We start from the raw sequence: 21,004 nt of genomic DNA, 5'->3' as shown, positions 1-21,004 counted from the left end.
GAAGTCACTGATTATAGTGAAACTCAGGGACCTGATAAATTCCTTATTCACTCTCTATAATGCCTTGTTACGCAGCGTCACGGCGCATCATTCATACACCTGATTATTATTCAAGTACTGGAGTTTTTCTGTTCCTGTCCTTGATTTAACAGTCAGAACAGTGTGTGTGTTGAGTTTATCATGTCCTTACCGTGTGGTCTGAACAGGAGCACCGTGTGTTTTTATCTCCTGATATTTAAACTGGAAAATGTCCTGACTGGACTGTGAAAGTTCAGACGTCTTAAAGATGGTAGATAATAAAATATCAACTGATGAACTTAATATATTAACTTTCTGTAACACAGACCTGTTTTCATCTCTAGATCTCTCAGAAAGGAGTTCCAGTGTTGTAGGATTATGTCACGATTTTCACAAAACGTGTGTGTGAGTGTGTGTGTGTGTGTTTGTGTGTGTGTGTGCGTGTGTACTTACATTTCTTCAGTCCTGGTTTCATTCTGTTTTCATCTCCATGTTCCAATCTAAACACACACACACACACACACACATATACACACTATTATGGCTGTGCCTATATATGTATATTGTTCTTTGTGTTTCTTGTTCTTTCTGTGTTCTTCTGTGTCTGTTTGTGTATCCCTCCATGCCACTAGGTGCAGCCGTCCCTGTTTCTGACGGCTGCCAGAGATATCCCTCCAGGAAGCTAATAAAAAGGTGGCAAAAACCCAGAAGTGGGTTGTGTCTCTGTTAGTAAATGTGTCTCTGTTCATTGTGTCTGTGCCAGAAGAGGATAGGTGCCATTTTCATTGTATATACCTCTTTCTCCTGGTTGCATATAGGGTACTTAGACTTGTGGGTGGAGTAAGTGGGTCTGGTTTGTTATTTTGGCCTGGCTTACCCCTGGAGAGATAGCATTCGTCTGATAGTGTGACATATTCCGGCATCTCTCCTAAACGTGTTTATCCGGTAGTGTGACGCGTTCTGGTGTCTCTCCTAAGCACATGAGTATTCAATCCTCAGTTTGAATCACTTCTTCTTCAAATGGTAAATCTCAGTTTGAACTGAACTGTAATAATCTTCTCTGGGATCTTTATTTTTGCTGGATGAGGAGAGAGTGTGTGTTTCTGTTCTGAGCTGTATTGATTAGAGTCTTCTCTGGGCTCCAGTGTTTCTCATGGAGCCATTTTCTACATTATGATCTCTGAGTCTTTAACATTGTTAAGGTGTTTCTTTCTTTTGGGTTTTGATTTTAATCAGATAATCTGATTAAGTCTGTGTGTTTCCCTGTTTGGGAATCTGTAATATTCTAATTTATTAACTCAGGAAATTTTATAGATCCGGTTATTGCTTTATTGTTATTGGTGTGTTTTTTGAGTTGTGTATGGTGAGAGAACTAGCTTAAAAACAGGGACCATGGAGAGAACTGGACCCAGCTTAAAAACATGGAAGCATCAGCATGTGATACATGCAAGCTCTTCAACATTTGCACCCTCTTCTCTCACCCCTGAGGATTGTCACCTTCTTTGAGAAGAAGGTTGATAGAATCCACCAGTCTTTTCCCTCTGTCCCCACACCTTCCACTAGACCGCATCATCTCATTCTCGATCCCTTAAACTGTTTCTCTTCTCTTTCCACAGATGCTGTCCTTCAACTGATCAAATCCAGTAACCCAACCACATGCCCACTGGATCCAATCCAATCTGCTTTGTTTCAGTCAATCTCTGAGGGCCTATTGCCCTTCATCATGTTTCTCATCAACGAGTCTTTGGCATCGGGTGAAGTTCCAGCAACTTTCAAGATGGCAAGAGTACTCCCCATCTTGAAGAAACCCATGTTTGACATCTCTGATGTCAACAACTACAGACCCGTATCACTTCTTTCTTTCCTTTCAAAAGTTCTTGAACGTGCATTCTATAATCAACTTTCTCTCTTTCTCACACAGAACCAGCTCCAAGACCCCAACCAGTCTGGCTTCAAACCAGCACACTCTACAGAAACTGCCCTCATCGCAGTGACTGAGAACCTCCGATCTGCAAGATCGGCAAAATTGTCTTCTGTCCTGATCCTTCTTGATCTCTCAGCAGCTTTTGACACAGTCAACCATACGATCCTTCTGGACACCCTCACCAACCTCGGAATCACTGGTTATGCGTGGAAGTGGTTCAAGTCCTACCTGGAGGATCGCTCTTATCAGGTAACATGGATAGGGTTCACATCTTCTCCATGCAGGCTCTCCACTGGTGTCCCCCAAGGCTCGGTCCTGGGTCCTCTTCTCTTTTCTCTTTACACTAGCTCTCTTGGTGATGTAATATCTTCTCATGGCTTCCCTTACCACTGTTATGCTGATGACACTCAACTAATGTTTTCTTTCTCTCCCTCTGACACACAGGTTTCCAGTCGCATCTCGGCATGCCTGTCTGACATCTCTACATGGATGGCAGCCCACCACCTGAAGCTCAATCCCAGCAAGACTGAGCTGATATTCATCCCTGCGACTATAGGTCCTCATGATCTTGCCATCTCATTCAAGAACTCCCTGATTGTTCCATCTGCAGAGGCAAGAAGTCTTGGTGTGACCCTGGATGGCCAGTTATCATTCTCGACTCACATCGTGAACCTGACTCGGTCATGCAGGTATCTACTGTACAACATCCGGAGGATCCGACCCTTCCTCATCCGAGAGGCCACCCAGGTGCTAGTGCAGTCTCTGGTCATCTCAAGGCTTGACTACTGCAACTCACTCTCAGCTGGTCTTCCCATGCAGACCATCAAGCCTCTGCAACTCATCCAGAATGCGGCAGCACGACTCGTCTTCAATCTGCCCAAGTTCAGCCACATCACCCCATTGCTGCGCTCCCTTCACTGGCTTCCTGTAGCTGCGCGCATCAGATTAAAAACCCTAATGCTTGCCTACAAAGCCAAAAATGGACCAGCCCCTACCTACTTGATGGCAATGGTGAAATCTCGAACTGTACCACGAGCCCTTCGAACTTTGAGTACAGCTCGGCTTGACCCGCCATCCTTCAAGGTGCACGGAAGACAAGCGTCGAGAATGTTCTCTGTACTGGCACCTAGGTGGTGGAGTGAACTCCCACTGGCTGTCCGAACAGCAGAGTCTCTTGCTGTCTTCAAATGCAGACTGAAGACTCATCTCTTTACACAGCACTTAAGTGCAGCTTATAGTTCAATGCTCATTTATTTTATTTTCTGTATTGTATCTTATTGTTATTGTATTGCATTGAATGGCACGGAGTTCTGCGTTCAACTCTGCAGACACCAAGAGAAAAAGAAACAGTGACATATTTGTTTCTAGCAGTATCTGAGCTCAGGACTGTCTTTTTCTCTAAGCTATTGGTAACTAGCAAAGATACTTTCTCTAGATTGACAAAGCACTTCTTGTAAGTCGCTCTGGATAAGAGCGTCTGCTAAATGTTGTAAATGTAAATGTGATCTGCTAGTATTCATTCTGGGTGTTTGCATCTTTGTTTGCTTAATCTGTTTTCTGTGTTTTTATTGTATACTAACCATCCGTGGCCCTTACAGGCTGTTTTCACAGGATTACCTTCTACAGAAAGTGAAAACTACAGTTTAGCTTTCCAACAAAAGCTGGTGGTAAGATTTAAATCCACTGAAGAAGTAAGTACCTCTATCTTCTACTATGGCTGTCTTTACTTGTGTGGATTGTGGCATGTATAGTGATAATCCTCTCTCCAGCACTAGTGATAACAGTCGTTCAGTTTGTGAGAAGTGCCAGTTAACTTCTACTCTGGTGGAGAAGGTGAATCAGTTAGAGGTGCACATCCGGGGCTTAATCAGGGAGAGAGAGCAGAGTTCAGTGTTATAAACATTTAATATTCACATTGGGAACACAGCAGATCCATTTAAAAAGCCATTCTCATCTATCTTAGACTCTGTATTACTCAACATGTAATAGGGCCTGCTCATTACTGTAATCACACTTTAGATTTTGTTTTGACTCTAGGTGTTGACATACATAATCTAATTGTTCTTCCACAAACTTCAGTAGTTTCAGATCATTACCTAATTTCATATGAACTAGATCTTAGGGAAAATGTGTATACATCACCCCGTTATTGCATGAAGCATTCAATAACGCCAGATACAGCTCAACACTTTACTGAAATCATTCCAGACATATCAACCATAGCTTTCCTTCATCAGACCCAACAGAGCTAGACAGATTAAAAGACTGCCTAGAAAATATATGTTCCGTTCAACCTTAGCAAATGTAACCCACTACTGAGTATGTACACGTCGATGGTAGGCCAGGTTCAATAGGCTAAAGAATAAGACACTAGGTTCTGGGCAGAGAGTGGAAGAAATATGGAAGTTGGAGGATGGTTGCAGGCAGTTCAGGGAACAATTGCAACAGGCCCTTCGGGGCAGTGAGGAGCTACCTGAGGACTGGGAAAATACAGCTAAGGTGGTGAGAGAAACTGGCAAGAATGTTTTGGGTGTCCCAACACCACCAAGACCGTCTGGACAGAGAAAAGAAGACAAGGAAAGTTGGTGGTGGAATGAGGAAGTCCAGGAGAATATTCAGACGAAGGCAGCTAAGAAAAAGTGGGATAACCAGAGAGATGAAGGAAGTAGGCAGGAGTACTGTGAGGCTAGTCGCATAGCGAAAAGAATGGTGGCAAAGGCTCAGGCCTATGATGAGCTGTATGAGAGGCTGGAGGGTAAAGGACATGTATCGTTTGGCTAAACAGAGAGATAGATCTGGATAGGATGTACAGCAGGTTAGGCTGATAAAGGATAGAGAGGGAAATGTACTAGTGAGTGAACAGAGAGTGTTGAGTAGATGGAAGGAGAACTAATGAATGAGGAAAACGAGAGAGAGAGAGAGAGAGAGAGAGAGAGAGAGAGAGAGAGAGAGAGAGAGAGAGGAGGACAATGGTGGGAGAGATAGTGAATCAGGAAGTGCAGAGAATTAGTAAGGTGGAAGAGAGGGCAGCTTTAAAAAGGATGAAGAATAGAAAGGCAGTTGGTCCAGATGACATACCTGTGGAGGTATGGAGATGTTTTGGAGAGAAGGCAGTGGACTTTTTAACCAGGTTGTTTAACAAAATCCTGGAGAGTGAGGATGCCTGATGCGTGGAGAAGCAGTTTACTGGTCCCCATTTTTAAGAACAAGGGTGATGTGCAGAGCTGCAGTAACTACAGAGGTATAAAGTTGATGAGCCACACCATGAAGGTATAGGAAAGAGTTGTTGAAGCAAGGCTAAGGTGAGAGGTTCAGATCAGTGAGCAGCAGTTTGGTTTCATGCCCAGAAAGAGTACCACAGATGCAATTTTTTGCATTGAGAGTGTTGGTAGAGAAGTACAGAGAAGGTCAGAAGGAGCTACATTGTGTCTTTGTGGATCTAGAGAAGGCATATGATGGGGTGCCAAGACAGGAACTGTGGTACTGTATGAGGAAGCTAGGTGTAGCTGAAAAGTATGTTAGGGTGGTGCAGGACATGTAAGAGGATAGTGAGACAGTGGTGAGGTGTGCAGTTGGAGTGACAAATGGTCTCAAGGTGAAGGTAGGGTTACATCAGGGATCAGCTTTGAGCCCCTTCTTGTTTGCAATGGTGATGGACAGGTTGACAGATGAGGTCAGGCAGGAGGCCCCATGGACCATGATGATTGCAGATGACATTGTAATCTGTGGTGAGAGTAGAGAGCAGGTGGAAGAGAATCTGGAGAGGTGGAGGTTTGCAGTGGAGAGGAGAGGAATAAAGGTCAGTAGAGACAAGATGGAATACATGTTTGTGTGAATGAGAGGGAGGCAGGTGGGAAGGTGAAGATGCAAGGAGTAGAGGTCGTAAAGGTGGATGACTTCAAATATCTTGGGTCAACCATCCAGAGCAATGGACAGTGTAGAAAAGAGGTGAAGAGGGTGCAGGCAGGATGCAGTGGGTGGAGACGGGTGTCAGGGCTGATGTGTGACAGAAAGATAGCAGCAAGAGTGAAAGGGAAGGTTTACAAGACAGTAGTGCGTCCTGCTATGATGTATGGTTTGGAGACTGTGGCTCTGTCTAAAAGACAGGAGGCTGAGCTGGAGGTAGCGGAGATGAAGATGCTGAGATTTTCATTGGGAGTCACAAGGCTGGACAAGATTAGAAATGAGCAGATCAGAGGGACAGTGAAGTGAAGTGTTGGAGATGGAGCTGCAGGGTAGAAGGAGAAGAGGTAGACCTCAGAGAAGGTTTATGGATGTAGTGAAGGTGGACATGGAGATGGTTGGTGTGAAAGTAGAGGAGGCAATGGATAGGGCAATATGGAGACAGATGATCCGCTGTGGCGACCCCTAAAGGGAGCAGCCGAAAGATTTTATTTACCCCTAAACCCTTATTTACCCATTTGCTGTGCAAAATATAAATGAAAACAAAATGCAATGATGTGCAAATCATGTAAACTCTATATTTCATTGTAAATAGTACAAAGACAACATATCAAATGCTGAAACTGAGAAATTGTATTGCTTTTTTGAAAAATATTTGCCCATTTTGAATTTGATACCAACAACACATTCCAAAAAAGTTGGGATGGGGCAACAAAAGGCCAGTAATGATAAAACACCTGGTGGTTCATTGGCAACAGGTCAGTAATGTGATTGGGTACAAAAAGAGCATCTCAGAGAGGTGGAGTCTTTCAGAAGTAAAGATGAGGAGGGGTTCACCACTCTGTGAAAGACTGCACCATCAAATAGTGCAACAATTCAGCACTAGTGAGTACCAGTTGGAATAGACATGTTTCTCCCGTGCTCCTCTCCATGTTCTGAATTATTCGTTCACTATCTCAATATTTACAAGCTCTACCGACTATTCTTTATTGTTACCATCCTTTGAAAGGCTGAAGATGCCACCAAAACCTCCGGCTCCACCCAAGTCAGAACGTGGAAAACAGTCGGACAATGATCCCAGAGAGGCTAATGTGCTAGCAGAGCTAGCCGGACGTGAGGCATCACCAGACCCAATCTCCGAAGATGTAGAATCAACAAATATCCTTTTAGCGATATAGAATTTGAGCAAGATGATGACTGACTGATGACGACTCTGGCATCCACTCGGGCGTCTCTGCTGAGTCTGGGGAACCATGTGACAGAAGTTGAAAATGCTAACTCTAGTGTTGATCGCCACCTCTCCAGTCTCGAACAGACATGCGTCAAAATGCGTGGGGAGAATGCAGCACTGTGCTCTAAAGTGATTGATCTAGAAGCTCGCTCAAGACGTCAGAATGTTAGTCGTTGGCTTACCCGAGATGATCGAGAAAGGACGTCCGGTGGAGCTCCTGACCGAGTTTTGGGTGCTAGCAATTTCCTCAAGCCAATCGTAGTGGATCAAGCTCATCGCTTTGGGAAGCAGTCCTCTGATGGGATAATGATGGCCCGGATTCATCACTTCCAAAAAAAAGAAAAGATACTACAGCTGGCTCGTCAGCAGTTTCCACTGAGCTACAGGGGCAAAGCAATCCACATCTTTCCCTGGGGAGTTTATGAAACAACAACAGGCATTTGACGACGCTCGAAGGAGGCTTAAAGAGGCTGGCGCGAGGATCGGCTTCGTCTATCCGGCTCGGCTCCAGGTCTCGCTGCATGATTCGGAGAAGATATTTGCCTCACCACAAGAGGCAATGGCTTTCGTTGAAACTTTAGCTTGAGCAACTTCGGTTCATTGGCGGACAAGTTTTGACTGGTATGTGACTTTTAGCTAATTGCATTGGTCAGGTCATTTTCATGGCCGTGTTTAATCATCTCTGACTATTGGAGAGGTAGCATCAAGGGCCTTGTGTTAGCATAAGGGAATTGTAAGTTAGTAACCCCTATGGTCCGGTTGCATCTCTGTGAGTTTGTGGGGGTTGTGTTCTCACTTTATTTGGGAAAGTGGGATGGGGGGAGGGGGGCAATGTTTCTAACATTTTGAATGTTTTGCTTTATGTTCTTATGATCGTTTGGCTGGGGCGTTAGGTGTGCAATTTGTCATTACTTTGCTTAGAGACGCATCCTAATATTTCTCCGCGAGGTGGTGGCATAGCATTTGCCAGCTGGAATGTCCGTGGATTGGGCCATGTCCTTAAACGAGCAAAAAAAATTTTCCCATTTGAGGTTGCTGTCTGCAGACATTATTTTTACAAGAAACACATATTAAGCCAAAGTTGCTAAGATGTAGCTGGGTTAATCAGATATTTCAGTCTACATTCACCAGTAAAGCCCAGGGTGTGGCGGTTCTGAATCATAAAACTCCCATTCAGACATATTTCAACTGTGTGTGACCCAAATGGCAGATATAACAGGTCTTAACTCATTTCATGTTACACTTTTGAACGTGTATGGCCCAAACTTTGATGACCCTGACTTTTTCATCAAACTATTTAACTTGATCCCTAGTCTCTCGGATACGCCTCTGGTTGTGGGCGGCGACTTAAACTGCGTGTTTTGATCATTTTTTGTAAATCAGGTGAATCAGTTACCTAGGGCTGCTTCCAAGGTTTTACACAACCTGGCAGTTTACATGAATCTAGTTGATATATGGAGGCTTCAATACCCCACAAGCAGAAATGATTCATTCTTCTCACAAAGACACTCTTCTTTCTCAAGAATTGATTTCTTAATAGATTCCAATTTGATATCGAATGTAATTTTCTCCAAATATATTTTGATTTCCGATCATGCACCTGTCGCATTGGTTCTTAATCTTAACCATAAGCAGCAGCCGTATAGATTGTGATTTCACCCTTCACTGCTTTCTGATTCATCATTTGATCAGTTTATATCCTCTAAAATGACTGAGTTTTTGGAATTTAATGACAATGGAGAAGTAACAGACTACACTTTGTGGGAAACTTTTAAGGCTGTAATCAGGGGACATATAATTTCTTTTGAAACCTCAAGGAAAAAAGAAAAACAAAAAAAGTCTTCTGGAAATTGGAAAAAACATACAAATTGGCCAGTGACCCACTCACCTTGCAAAACATTCTCAAGCTGAAAACAGCTATCTGACCAAGTAAGTGACCAATTGTTCAAATTAAGACAAAAATATTTTGAACTTGGGGATAAGCCCAGAAACTACTTGCCAGGCAGCTGAGGGGTTTGCAAGCCAGCAGGGCCATACACCAAATCAAAAACTGGAGATACGCTCACTGATCCTACAGGTATAAATGAGCGCTTCAGGGAATATTACCAACAATTATATACATCAAAAGCAAAAGGGAACATCTCCAATTGGATGGCACATCTAGATCTTCCTAAATTGAGCAGAGCAGCTAGAGAAGATATAGATGCTGATATCACCAGACAGGAGGTTTCTGATGCCATGAAATCATTTCCCAATGGTAAGAGTGCTGGCCCAGATGGCTATGGCATAGAATTGTGTAAAAAAAAAAAATATTCAGAACAGTTTGCTCCCCTACTGTTGAGAATGTTTACTCGCTCATTTGAAGAGATTCCAGAGAGATTCCCAAGTTCTTTATATGAGGCCAATATCTCATTGATATTAAGAGGGTAGAGATGAGACAGATCCATCGTCTTTCCGCCTATTGCTTTGTTGAACACAGATATGAAGATTTTTACTAAATTATTAGCAAACAGATTGAATAAATGCATCGCCACCATTATCCACACTGATCAGAATGGGTTTATTCCTGGTAGATTTTCTTTTTTAATGTTAGAAGGCTAATGAACATAATGTATCATAATTATGAAAAGGACCATGAAGTAGCTGCACTTTGTTTGGATGTGGAGAAAGCATTTGACCAGCTGGAGTGGCAATATATGTGGAGAATGTTGGAGGAATTTGGATTTGGCTTACGGTTTACTTCATGGATTAAAACATATGCCCACCCCACCTCTTGCATTTTAACTAATCAAGATAGGTCGATTCCTTTTTCGTTACATAGAGGGACATGCCAGGGCTGCCCTCTTAGCCCGTTATTGTTCGCAGTTGCGACAAGCCTCTTGCTATTAGCATCAGGCAACACCCTGCTCTCCAACCCGTACATCTTGGGGAGGTGGATAATCATCTTTCTCTGTCCCAACTTCTTTGGAACATGTTGCAGGCATCAAATTCAAAATGAGTGAATATTTGCAAAAAACAAAGTTTATCCATTTGAACATTAAATATCTTGTCTTTGTAGTGCATTCAATTGAATATAGGTTGAAAAGGATTTGCAAATCATTGTATTTTGTTTTTATTTGTTTTACACAACGTCCCAACTTCATTGGAATTGGGGTTGTACAATTGACTGGCAGACCTGGATGGCACTAAGAGTCAATGTATGCCTCTAGGTGGAGACCTGGATGTTAATTTTCTGAATAACCTCCCATTTAAAACTACGGATAAACTGAAATATCTTGACGTAGTTCTAATAGTAGTTCTTAATCCTAAACTAATCTTCAAATTTAATTTTCTTGTAAAGGTAGAAGAGCTTAAAGAGGACAGAGGTGGTACACTCTCCCCCTGTCTATGATAGGCTGTGTTAATGCAATCAAAATGCTCACCCTGCCAAGATTCTTATCTCTTTCAAAACCTGTGTTTTTTTTTTTTAACTTTAGTTTCCATAATCATTCCCTTTATTTGGAATTTCAAAGCTCACAGAATATAAAAAACTCATCTATTGGGCGGCAAATCTAAGGGCCCTAGTCTACTGGCAGTATGATTATACAGTGGAGGTTTTCAAAAGATTCTCCTGCTTGGGTTGCCATTGAAAAGAGAACAGTCTTAAATAGTTCACTTCCAGCACTCCTTTTTTCAGTACCTGGTCTGCCTGCAAACACAAAGCTGCATAACAGAATCATTTTGCATAGTTTGATAATTTGGCAGTAAATTAGGAAGAACTGTGGACTGTTAAACACCACCATCCATGCTCCAGTTTACCATAATCATGCATCTGAGAGAGATGAAGGAAATGCAACATTTGATAGCTGGAGGCAAAAAGGCATTGTTGCAATAAAAGATTTATACATTAACAAACAGTTTGCTGCTTTCAGCCAATTAAAAGAGAGGTTCTCTATTCCATCAACACATTTCTTTAGGTACTTACAAATCAGGAACTATGTTTCCAATTTTGTTAAGCTATTTTCTGAACATACTTATTCTGACAAACAATCTATTAAGATGGCATGGGAGAAGGAATTGGGGATACAAATCGATGACACTGCATAGGCTTCATTATCCAAAAACTAAGTTACATAGAATCTACCCTACTGTTTCTCCCTTATGTGATCGAAGTCTGCTGAGGGCTCTGTTGCCCACCTTTTCTGGACATGTCCAAATCTGTATCATTTTTGGAGTGAAATATTCAAGTGGTTTTCTGAAATGTATGAGACTGAATTTGAACCTGATCTCTGTACAGAAGACCCTTATGTATGGAGTGGTAATTGCTAAGAGGCTGATCTTAAGACTGTGGAAATCAGAAACTGTGCCCACTTTTAAGGATTGGCTGTCATATCACAGGTGCATTACACATGGAGATACTCAGATATGGCTTATTGAACAAGCTTAAGGTTTTCTATGAGATTTGGCAGCCATTTCTGAACCAACTGGCCCAGAGTGATGGAGACTAACGGTTAACCTAGGTCAATTTATGCTACTCACCTCATTTGTATGCATCTATGATGAGATATGTACTAGCAGTGTAACGGTATTATTATTGTAATGTACACCTAGCTCCATTTTTGTTTGCTTGTTTGCTGGTCTGTTTTTTTCTTATTTTTACTTATATCTATTGTATGTCTTATACCCTTTTGTAAATATTTAATAAATATACAATTTTAAAAAATAGTGCAACAATTCAAGAATAAAATTTCTCAACATAAAATAAAGAACTTTTGCTTTGCATCATCTATGGTACATAATATCATTAAAAGATTCCGGGAATCTGGAGAAATCTCTCTCTATTTGCTGGCTGTGATCTTTGGGCCCTCAGTTGGTACTGCATTAAAAACACATGATTCTGTAGTGCAAAACTTGCATGTATTACAACAGCATTGCTTTGTATATCTGGGGGCTAAAATTACCTGCCTGCAGACCATACCACTCATTGACTGATAACATTTGGTGCATTATGAAATTTAAGGAGACCCTGAACTGATAAGCAACTAAAATCCTATATCAAGCAAGAATATGAAAACATTTCTCTTTGAAAACTACAGCAGTGTCTCATCAGTTCCCAAACACAGAGTGAGATACTGAAACAGTGGTAAACAGGCCCCAACCTTTTTGGAACATATTGCTGGCATCAAATTCAAACTGGGCATATACATTAGATATGTAGTCTTTCTTTAAAAATATAGTTTACATGATTTGCACATCGTTGCATTCTATTTTTATTTACATTCTGCACAGCATCAAAACTTTTTTGGGAAATGTGGTTGTAATTATTATGGAGTTGGGGAGTCTTGCCTGTCTTGCTTGATCTCGGGAGGGTGGGTCCAATGTCAGCTCTGACTAACACATGCCAAGCTTCAGGCTGCTACTCCACATATTTCCAGCTATTTCCTGAAGCCCACCTTGTCTCACCTTCAGCACACATACACACTGATTATCATCTGCAGCAAGATGGATGTTAACATACTTACACAGGTGAGTACTGAGAATGAAAGCATCAAGTGTGGGGGACACAGATCTTATCACAATCAATTTTCCCAGGTAAATTAGTACATGTAATGCTTACTAAGTGGAGACACAGAACCCCGCATGTGGGCCTGATGGTACTGAATGAAATGTTCAAGTTCTAAATTTCAGTTGGCTATTGTAAAAGTATTTAATCTGGTTCTGAGGGTAGGTGACTTCCCTGAAATCTGTATATCATGGACAAATAAAACCCATCTTTACACACAAATAAATTCCACCCTAATAATTACAGAGGCGTCAGTGTGAACAGTAATCTGGGGAAGTTGATGTGTAGCATCTTAATTTGTAGGTTTTTAAACTTCCTACCTGAGCACAATGTCTAGTCAAGTTGGATTCTTAAGAAATTACAACACCATTGATCATATTTACACACCCTAATGTATGCCAATATGTCCAAAATAAAAAATAATTGTATGCTTTACAGATTTTACAAAGGCTTTTGATTTCATTTGGTACCAAGGATTATTTTACAGGCTTACTGAAAGTGGTGTAGGGGGTAAAACATCTGTCTCTCCGGATATATATACACACTGCTCAAAAAAATAAAGGGAACACTCAAATAACACATCCTAGATCTGAATGAATTAAATATTCTCATTGAATACTTTGTTCTATACAAAGTTGAATGTACTGACAACAAGATCACACAAAAATCATCAATGGAAATCAAATTTATTACCCAATGGACGCCTGGATTTGGAGTCACACACAAAATTAAAGTGGAAAAACACACTACAGGCTGATCCAACTTTGATGTAATGTCCTTAAAACAAGTCAAAATGAGGCTCAGTATTGTGTGTGGCCTCCACGTGCCTGTATGACCTCCCTACAATGCCTGGGCATGCTCCTGATGAGGTGGCGGATGGTCTCCTGAGGGATCTCCTCCCAGACCTGGACTAAAGCATCTGCCAACTCCTGCACAGTCTGTGGTGCAACGTGATGTTGGTGGATGGAGCGAGACATGATGTCCCAGATGTGCTCAATCGGATTCAGGTTCGGGGGAACGGGTGGGCCAGTCCATACCTTCAATGCCTTCATCTTGCAGGAACTGCTGACACACTCCAGCCACATGAGGTCTCGCGTTGTCCTGCATTAGGAGGAACCCAGGGCCAACCGCACCAGCATATGGTCTCACAAGGGGTCTGAGGATCTCATCTCGGTACCTGATGGCAGTCAGGCTACCTCTGGCAAGCACATGGAGGGCTGTGCAGTCCTCCAAAGAAATGCCACACCACACCATTACTGACTCACTGCCAAACCGGTCATGTTGAAGGATGTTGCAGGCAGCAGATCGCTCTCCACGGCGTCTCCAGACTCTTTCATGTCTGTCACATGTGCTCAGTGTGAACCTGCTTTCATCTGTGAAGAACACAGGGCGCCAGTGGCAAATTTGCCAATCCTGGTGTTCTCTGGCAAATGCCAAGCGTCCTGCATGGTGTTGGGCTGTGAGCACAACCCCCATCTGTGGAGGTCGGGCCCTCATACCGTCCTCATGGAGTCGGTTTCTAACCGTTTGTGCAGACACATGCACATTTGTGGCCTGCTGGAGGTCATTTTGCAGGGCTCTGGCAGTGCTCCTCCTGTTCCTCCTTGCACAAAGGCGGAGGTAGCGGTCCTGCTGCTGGGTTGTTGCCCTCCTAAGGACTCCTCCACATCTCCTGGTGTACTGGCCTGTCTCCTGGTAGCGCCTCCATCCTCTGGACACGACGCGGACAGACACAGCAAACCTTCTTGCCACAGCTCGCATTGATGTGCCATCCTGGATGAGCTGCACTACCTGAGCCACTTGCGTGGGTTGTAGAGTCCGTCTCATGCTACCACGAGTGTGAAAGCAATACCAACATTCAAACGTGACCAAAACATCAGCCAGAAAGCAGAAAGGTATTGAGAAGTGGTCTGTGGTCCCACCTGCAGAACCACTCCTTTATTGAGTGTGTCTTGCTAATTGCCAATAATTTCCACCTGTTTTCTATTCCATTTGCACAAAAGGCTGTGAAATCGATTGTCAGTGTTGCTTCCTAAGTGGACAGTTTTGTTTCACAAAAGTTTGATTTACTTGGAGTTATATTGTGTTGTTTAAGTGTTCCCTTTATTTTTTTGAGCAGTGTATATGTTCTGCACCGCTCTTAAACTCTACAAAGGCTTTGACAATACAAGTGTTAATATTTGTCATGACAATAAAGCAACTTTTAACTGAACTGAGAAAGAGAGAGGGTGTCAGCAAGAGATAGCAGATAGTACAGAACATACAGGTGAGAGAGTACTAGAGAAAAAGGAGAGAGAGTGAGAGACACAGAGAGACTGGGTAAATGAAAGAGAGAGATAGACAGACAGACGTATGTATATATGGGAGACAGAGAGACTGTGGTAGAGAGAGACACACAATGTGTATATATGTGGGAGAGAGAAACACAGTGTGTGTATTTTTATGGGGGAGAGAGAGAGACAGTGTGTGTGTGCATATGTGGGGGAGAGAGAGAGAGAGAGAGAGAGAGACAGTGTGTGTGTATATGGGGTAGAGAGAGAGGAGAGAGAGAGAGACAATGTATGTATGGGTGGGAGAGAGAGGCCATGTGTGTATATGGGGATTGAGAGAGAGAGAGAAACCGTGTGTGTGTGTATGAGGTAGAGAGAGAGACAATGTGTGTATGGGTGGGAGAGGGAGACTGTGTATGGAGTAGAGAGAGAGAGAGAGACAGTGTGTGTATATGTGGGGGAGAGAGAGAGAGAGAGAGACAGAGACATGTCTGTGGGAGCTCCCAGATTTTTGAAAGAAGAGGAAAGTTGAAATAATCTGAAGAAACATAAGGATACATTAAAAACAAAACTATAAAAAACAAGACAGAAAAGGAAAATCTCTGAGCCATTAGGAGATCAACTAAAAACCAGGGAGAGGAACACATCCAGGTGTAGCTGAGGTTATTATTTTATTCCTTTTTTTATTCACTTTTTAAAAATTTATTTTTGCTGTAATAATTTTGAGATATTTGTAATGTGAACTTCATTTCTAATTAATGTCTTTGTATAAAGAAAAGTTAGTAGTTAGCTCTAGCTCAGGTTTGACTGTCTATAGGGAGTGTGAGAGAGCTGTTCTTGCTGCCTGAGCTTACTACTGCCCCCTGCTGCTTTTGTTCAGGTATGTTCACGCTGTATGTGTTGGTAAAGTGGATTTAAAGGAAATATTTGAGATCTGTCGGGCTCTAATATGTTGGTTAAGACGCAATACGGTCACAATGCATTTTTAAAGTTGTATTAATGCCGTTCCTTTTGTTCATGTTTCCCAAGTGCCATCTGGTGGCACTGTTGTGTACAGCATTTATTTTATGCTTAAATTAAGCAGCAGAGTTCAGTAGCTTAAGTGATTATCTGCGATACTTTAAGCATTGTAACTTGAAATCAGTTATAGACTGTTTAAATTTTTAGTTAGTCTTCAGTTGCCAAATATGTTTACATTATAATTTATTACACATGTTTTGTGAACATGTGAGAAGCATAGTGGATGCTTGTATGGGGAGTGCGAGAGCGCTATTCTGGCTGCCTGAGCTTACTACTGCTCCATGCGACTTTTGTACAGGAATAAAAACCTTCAGATCTCCACTTCCTGGGGTGTGTGTGTCTGGTCTCAACTACTATTTCAAGTCTGCTACACAGGCAGAGCAGCTAAATGTAGGAGTGAGATCAGCACAAATTAATCTCTTCCAGCATCAATCACAAACAGCACAAGCAATTATGTGAGGACAAAGAAAAATATCTATAATCTATTAACATTTCACATATTTTAAATGATTTTAACAATAAAAGCTAAATGCTAAAGCTAAAGCGTTAGTTGACAGTTGAGTCTTTTTTTATTTATTTATTTATTTTACCCAATTTTCTCCCCAATTTAGTCATTTCCAATTCCACCCACTGCTACTTAGGAGTCCCCAATTCACGCGATAGCACAGGCTTCCTCCGAAACCTGTGAAAGCAACCACCACTTCTTTTCGAACTGCCGCTCACGCAACATCACGGGACAGCCGAACATGCTCAGAGGAAAGCGCCAAACGCCAGATGTGTTATATCAGCTAACAGACACCTGCACTGTCTAATATTGCGTTGAGTGATGGGGAGAGAAGGGGGGCCATCCTACCCACCCAGAGAGAGCAAGGCCAGTTGTGCTCTCTTGGACTCCCAGCTACGGACGGCTGTAGCATCACCAGGGATCGAACTTGCAATCTCCTGATGACCGGGCCAACTCTTAGACGGATGTGCCACTCGGGAGCCCACCGACAGTTGATGTTTGAAAAGTCTCTCCAACATTCCACGTCACCAACATGCAAATGAGCTCTCCAAATGAGCCAATCAGAAAATGAAATTAGCCATTTCCAATCACAAAGCCATGTAATTATATGCAGAGATCTAAACATTAGAACAGGATACCAACCAGACTTCATCAGCAAGGTGATCACTTTATAACAGGAAATAACATTAAATTCCCTTTTGACTCCCCAGAGAAAACTGTGACAATCAATAAACACACATGGGAAGAACCTACAAGTCGGTGTCTCTGTCAAAGGCTCTGCCGAAGCCTGGGTCTGTATACTGTAAATGGACGGCTACGAGGGGACAATGATAAGCAAAAACCAGATTGGCTTCTTACGAAATTATGGAACATCTGACCACATTTTCACTCTTCACACATTAATGTGAAGACAATGATAAATATGTAAACCAAAATAAAGGCAAACCTTTGCATGCTTTGTAGATTTTCAAAAAGCTTTCAACTGTATTCGGCACAATGGGTGTGTGGGGGGGTGTATGATGTTATTAGATCAATGTATTCTCACAGTGCAGTAAAATGTACAGTTACGAGGAGTGAGACAAAGCTGCCTATTTTATCCATGGGGCCAATGAAATTCAGTAAATGAGTGGGCAATGATTGTGTGAATGCACCATCAGGAAAACTAAGTGTCATACATTGTATTTTGTAGGAATCTCATCCGATCTAATACTTACTTGCTCAACAGTATCTAAAAAATCACGATAGCACTGCAGATCCTGGGCACTGATCTGATGCAACCGTAATCAACAATTTCACCTACATCTGAGATACATTCCTCTCCTGAACACTGACCTCGGAGTCATTTTAATGCCAGTTTGGGGCCAAAGATACAGAGAGAGACAGGCACGGGGATAGTATAGTTGTTATTTTCCATATTGGGAAACTCTTTCACATGAATATAACAATTGTATAAGACTGTGTAAGATTTTATTTTATTAAAGTAAACATGCGATTTATACTACAGTAATACAGGCATGTAAAGGTTGGTGAAAAGTTCTGAGAAGAGTTAAGTGAGAAGATGAACTGATCTCCAAAGGGCATAAAGCATGTAACGTTCTTTTCAACTTCTTAAGCAAAATCAGTGTATTATTTTTTGTTTTGTACAATTTTAAAGTGAAAAAAGGAAACAAGCACCATGCAAACATTTGGGCACCCCATGAGATTTGAGCTCTCAGATAAGTTTTAAGGTCTCAGACCTTAATTAGCTTGTTCATAATCACTGTTAGGAAAAGCCGGTGATGTTTATTCCAAACCTGTAAAAAACTCCTCCTCAAACCATTCCCAAAAATCAGCAGCCATGGGCTCCTCTAAGTACCTGCCAAGCAAAAAAATAAAATAACTGATACCCACAAAGTAGAAGGCTATGAGAAGAAAGCAAATTGTTTTCAGGTAGCCATTTCAGAAATAAGAAATAGCAGAGGTCAAGAAAACTTATTGATTCAAAATTTTGTAAAGGAACATCTAACCAGGATTAGCTATGTTTGGAGAAAAAAGCATCCAGAATTTCTTGAAAAGAACACCTCTCCTACTGTTAAATGTGGGGGTGGATTGATCATGCTTTGGGTTTATATTGCAGCCAGTGGTAGAAGAGACAATGGATTAAATAAAAAAACAGCAAATTCTGGAAACAAGAACCATATTGTGGAAAAAAAGCTGAAGTTGAAAAGAGGATAATGATCCTAAATATAGCTCCACAATGGACTACCTCTCAAGAGGCACAAGCTGAAAGTTTAGCCATGGGTTTTATAGTCCCCCAACCTAAAAATCATGGAAAATTAATGAATAGACCTCAAAAGAGCACAACATATAAGATAGTCCAGGAACCTCACATGACTAAAAGGCTTTTGCAAGAAAGAATGAGTGAAAATCCCACAAATAAGAACTTAAGGACACTTAGCTGGCTACAAATATGGTTTACAAGCTGAGATACTTCCAAAGATGGTGTTATTAAACACTAAACATGCATGGTGCCAAAACTTTTGCTTCTGACCCTTTTCCTTTTTGTTGTTTTAGAACTCTAAAAGTTGGAAATAAACAAGTAATCTTGTGTTGTCTTTAACTTTATGCCTTTTGGAACTCGGGGTCAGCTTTTACATGCTTAGGTATTTACAGTATCAGAACTTTTGCATGGCACTGTATTTGTACTGTCCTATGAAATATAATCTTTATATGAGCTTTATTAAATTACATTATTTATGATGTACAAGCTCACTGTCAAAGCTCTGAGGATAGTGGTTTGTTTGTGAGAGAGACCAAGACTTTGTTTTTTCTCTATGTTTTCCACTCAGAGTGATTTTCCAGTCATATGGCTGAGCACATCCAGTCTTCCTCTTCTTCACTGGTGACACTGGTTTTTCTGTGAAAGCTTCTTAACTGCAGAAAATATTTGATAACACAGAGAAAAATGACTCCAATTTCTGTTCTGCATTTATCCCTTTTGTTTGCATCCATAATTTAACAAACAAATGTATCACTGTAGTACTTGCAAACTTTTTTGAATAAACTGCAGACCCTTGGGGTTCCCCACCAAAAAAGAAGACACTAACAGCACTGCACACATAGCCCAGTAAGCTGTAGAACAGAAAATCCTAGAGATGAATGTAAAGCCTAAAGAGGAGTTCCAGAAAGCAGCAATCAATCAAGAAGATTCACACATATCCAGACGCATTATGAACACCTCACATGTTCAGTGGAAAAAAGGTGAATATCTAGGTTTCCATGTATATATTTAAATTTTTTTCCTAGCAATTAACAATATTTATAGTCCTAAAGCACGGTTCTACACCAATGTTCATGATCACTCTGATAAAGAGACTCAGAGATCATGGCCTGGTCATAGAGTGTGGCAGACACACAACGTCTTTTCTGCCTAAAGAGCAATGACTGTGTCAACACTGACCGCTAATAAGACTGAGACGGTGCTGCACCTACTGACAGAATGAGCAAAATTCAATCAGATTCAAATAGCGTTCTTTACTAAAATATTACGCATTTTCCTAAAAAATATTACCAATAATAATAAATAATAAATAAATATTACTTCCCAACATGGAAAAGCTGCTCTGTTTTCTATCTGAATACAATGAATGCAGTCTAGGTGAGTGAAAACAGTGTAGGTGAATGAGAGCTGCTATAGATATTATAGCATACATAAACTAGAATCAGGATGCTGGAGACCCAGCAGAAGTACAGAAGGAGCAGAAAGTTACGGTTTTCAGTAGTTCATTCTGATTCCACCACACTCACACACACACACACTCATACACACTCGCACACACACACACACACACACACACACACACACACACACACACACACACACACACACACACTCATATACACTCGCACACACACACACAGGCATCTCTGAACACAGTTGTTCATACCTGAGAGTTCGTAGTGTGCATTGTGGATCCTCCAGTCTAGCTGAGAGCACCTTCACGCCTGACTCTCCTGGGTGATTGTAGGTCAGATCCAGTTCTTTCAGGTGCGACAGGTTTGAACTCAGAGCTGAAAGCCAGAGAAGAAACAGCCCTTCCTCTTTGATCATACAACCAGACAATCTGCAGAAAGAGGAAAAGACAGATAATAGAGTGAGAGTGGTTATTCACATTCATATAAAACATAACAAACATGCTAAACATATGATTTCATTTCAGTTAAGCATATATTTAAACAACTTCTTTGGCAAACGTGGCAGATCTCAATGTAAGAACAGCATCCAGTGTTAGGATTTTATTCCCTATGGCAAAGAAGAGTGTTTTTTGACATGCACATTCTGTGGTATCTTTTTTGGCACCTTATCTTTTTTTTTAATGACAACCATTTGATGTCCCATTTGATTAACCTTTAGAACTTTATTACCACATTGTGTGGGTATTCTCTACTGTATCTTCTCCGTTTCATTCTCAGGAACTGATTAAAACAGGCAAATACACATAACAATCTGTAGTTCTTACTCTAAATACGTACTAATCTAGCACTTATTTGCATTAAAATGTAAGCAAATAAGCCAGTTTAGAATGGGAAACTCACTGTTTATCTTAATATT

General features: G+C 41.4%; 1 protein-coding gene and 1 long non-coding RNA gene across 2 annotated transcripts in view; one reads left to right on the top strand and one right to left on the bottom strand.

The window, feature by feature from the left end:
* The window catches only part of LOC119264776, a 44,153-nt gene extending 23,691 nt beyond the window's left edge, over window positions 1–20,462 (bottom strand). The window contains exons 1-3 of the long non-coding RNA XR_005131215.1: window positions 20,340–20,462; window positions 3,642–3,804; window positions 472–518 (exon numbers count right to left, since the gene is read on the bottom strand). This is a non-coding gene — a long non-coding RNA (uncharacterized LOC119264776). The remainder of the gene's footprint in view (window positions 1–471; window positions 519–3,641; window positions 3,805–20,339) is intronic.
* LOC108443648 overlaps window positions 1–21,004 on the top strand; it is a 381,331-nt gene that overhangs the window by 250,465 nt on the left and 109,862 nt on the right. The gene's annotated exons all lie outside the window — the stretch shown is intronic.

The sequence above is a fragment of the Pygocentrus nattereri genome, chromosome 12 (genome assembly GCF_015220715.1).
Source record: "Pygocentrus nattereri isolate fPygNat1 chromosome 12, fPygNat1.pri, whole genome shotgun sequence".
Lineage (NCBI taxonomy): Eukaryota > Metazoa > Chordata > Actinopteri > Characiformes > Serrasalmidae > Pygocentrus > Pygocentrus nattereri.
Note: the sequence above shows the minus strand (reverse complement) of the source record. Positions and strands in the feature narration are given on the sequence as shown.